This window comes from Alosa alosa, chromosome 2, assembly GCF_017589495.1.
Source record: "Alosa alosa isolate M-15738 ecotype Scorff River chromosome 2, AALO_Geno_1.1, whole genome shotgun sequence".
Classification (NCBI taxonomy): domain Eukaryota; kingdom Metazoa; phylum Chordata; class Actinopteri; order Clupeiformes; family Clupeidae; genus Alosa; species Alosa alosa.
In genome coordinates, this window is record NC_063190.1 from 14,499,094 (window position 1) to 14,502,539 (window position 3,446).

Here is a 3,446-nt window from a genome sequence, read left to right on the forward strand (position 1 = left end):
AAACTGTTATTTGTCTATTTATTCATTTTTGTTTATCATGTAATAAAATGAATTCATTTCCTCTCAAACCAAATCTGTGGATGTGTTGCTGAAATTTCTTGCATTAAGAATAGAATGAAAATGTGTCTAGACATCTCAGCCAGCACTGCATTTTGCTTTGGGAAATGCAAGAAAAGAAGAGCTGACTCAAATAGTGAGTTGCTTCACTTCATGTTTACTTCTCTCTCTCTCCCTTTCTCTCTGCGGTGGTGTGGAGAGTGTGTGAATGTCCAGGTGTTCATATGCCCGAAACACACACACACACACACACACACACACACACACACACACACACACACACACCACAAGGTTTGCTTACCAAAAGGGAGAGTGTCAGTAGTCTGGTGTCTTTTTTCACTGCTCTAGAGATGAGAAGGCCTTCCCTGCTATGAAGGACACACAAAACACACAAGGTGTCAAGTGAAAGTAACACTTCAATGAGACTGCTTGAAAATAATAGAGTCTCTGTCATGAGCGTGTAATGTGTTTGGTTTGACACACTGCATAATTGCCACTGTTCCTACTGACAGTAAGACTCTGGAGCTCATGTTAAAACGCTTGCTTGGGTATCAATGCAGATCCCCATACTGCTGCTGGCTCTGGAGATAATCAGATTCAGATTTCAGATTTCAGATTTCATTTTATTAGTTTGACATGGCAGAAACATTAGAAAAACTTAACGTTTTTACAGTCCTGAATTTAGTCAAACAACAAAGTAAAACTCATAAATAAGGGCATATATAAAACAAGTTACAATTATCAAGAGGACAAGTTCTGGATGTGTCTAAGGGTTAAGCATGGGACGAGGGGACTGGAACGTCCAGTTGTACTGTGGTGATTGGCGTATTACTGTAACATCAAAAAAAGGATGATGGGTGGCCCTGTTACAGTATTAGTACACAGTGTCTGGTGTCTGACCGTAATGATGCCAACAGAATGGAAAAAAAGAAGCCCAGTAACGGTAGAGTGTATATTCGCATGTGTTTTTGTGGTGCAGAGTTTGCATATGAGACAGATGAAAATCCCTCTCACTCTCTCTTTATACTTCATCATCTCTCTGTCCTCATCCCTCCATCCCTCCCTTCCTCCCTCCCTACACTCCAACCATCTTTGTTACCATGGTTTGCCACAAGACGCAAAATGTCAGATGATTCATAGCGTGCAACTCTGAGTTCAAACTAGCGCAGGAGCCACAGAGTGGAACGCCTTGATGAGAACTGGTGAAAGAAATTACCATGCGATTGATATTCCCTCCCCCTCTCCTCCCCTGAGAGTAAGCCACCACACGTTTTACTTTTCACTGTGTGTTCAGGGTAAATATTCAGCCCCAAAAAACTGAATCAACATATAGCTACTGCTTTTGCTGCAGTTGCAAGACCCTGATGATTTCGGAGAGAATCTTCTGGAAGGCCATGATGCTTCTTCAGAGAATGTTCTGGAGAGAGGGAGACTTCCGTTTGTGAGTGTGTGGTGCAGGCGTTGAGGAAGAGACACATGGTGAAGCAGGAGCATGCTTTAGATGCCCGTGTGCTGGGAGCCAGTGGGGCACGCTGTCCCAGACCCAATTCAGTGGCACTAAAAATACCCATGCTCCTTTTGAAGGGTCCCCAGCACCTGAGACAGACACACGCACACACACAAACGCATGCGCGTGCGCGCACACACACACACGCACACACACATAACACACAGTCACACAAACGTGGCACACATACATAGACACTTGCACACCCATGTGTAACACATACGCATACACACAGCTGCCGACAACTCTGGCTGAAGCGACCCTATCTGTCATACTCTCTTTCTCTCGCGCTCTCTTTCTCTGTATGGAGAACCAATCTATCCTCCCTGTCTATTTCTCCGAGTCTCTCTTTTCTTTCTTTCATCCCCTCTTCTTTGAGCCTCTCTTTTTATTCTCTCTGCTTGTGGATGCTCTCCCCGATTTCAACGGATATTACTGAAGATCGAGACTTTGATTAAGAATGATTTGGAAATTTTTCTTTTTCAAAGAGAAATGAATTTCATGTCCATGTGTATGTGCCTGTAAAATGAGTGTGTGTGTGTGTGTGTGTGTGTGTGTGTGTGTGTGTGTGTGTGTGTGTGTGTGTGTGTGTGTGTGTGTGTGTGTGTGTGTGAGTGTGTGTGTGTGTGTTTGTGTATGTGCGTGTGTGTGTGCATGTGTGTTGTAGAGAGGGAGAGAGAATGTTTGTTTTGTATAGGTGTTTGTGTGTCCTTGTGTTTGTGTGAGCAAGCGTGGGGTGTACATCACCATGTACGTAACTCTAGCACGCAGAGTTGTGAGCTCTGAGTGTACTGTGGGTCAGGCAGCCATGAGAGGTGACGGCTGAAATATCAGAGAGCAGTGTGTAGGGTGTAGCGTTTCACACCAGGGGCTCCGGCCAGATACAGCTGCTGGCTCCCGCGGGGTTATGGGAAATGTGCTGAGGTTATGGGAAGACCAGCTGAGAACTGTGGGAAGAAAAGAAGCAGAGGAATGAAGTTTGTCATCCTCTGCAGGCCCAAAAATGACCTCATTCTTTAGGTACCACGTCTGATTTTACACGAAAGGCCAGGAATCGAGTCCAACTCACGCTTCTCACAGACACGGCCTCAGGGGACACCAGGGTAAAAAACAAACCCTGCACAGCTGGCATGTTTCACTGCACTCTGAAGAATACATTTGATGTATGAGCCTCTTTTTGAGTTCATGGTCTTGAGAACCAATTTGATCTAAAAAGGGAAATTACTTTAACAATGTTTTATTCATGTTTGATTCCGAGTTTACATTTTCCAGATAGGCCGGGCGGGTATAGATATGCCTGTCGGAAAACAAATTCCGTAATCTTCTGATGATCATTCATTCTCATTTTTTATGTCTTTATCCCTGCGTCGTCCGTGAGAACAAATTCCTGGACGATGGACTTGTTTGAAGTGAATGTGTAAGACTGCTGTTGTGTGATATTAATAAAGATGTGCTCATTGCGATGGTGGCGTGAACACACCCAGTGGGTCCTGGGTGAGTTTCGAGAGCCTCTCCTGACTTGGCATCTGAGGTGGCGGCGGCGGGGGGAGCTTTTGTATCCGGAACCGATGGCAGACGCGCTGCGGAACTAAACTCCTGAGATTCTTTGAAGGTCAATTCCCCAAAAATAGACATGTATGACTCGGTCGGGCCCTTCATGCGCATCAACAGAAACGCTTGCACACACACCTTAACACACACACACACACACACACACACACACACACACACACACACACACACACACACAAACACAGTGGCCAAACACAATGACACAACTTTAAAGATCATAGAGATGAAGCTGTCTCACTTCAGTGGCTTGACAGGTATTAGGCAGTAAAGAACAGCAAGGGACTGCTGCTTGGTATGGGAAAACAGTGGT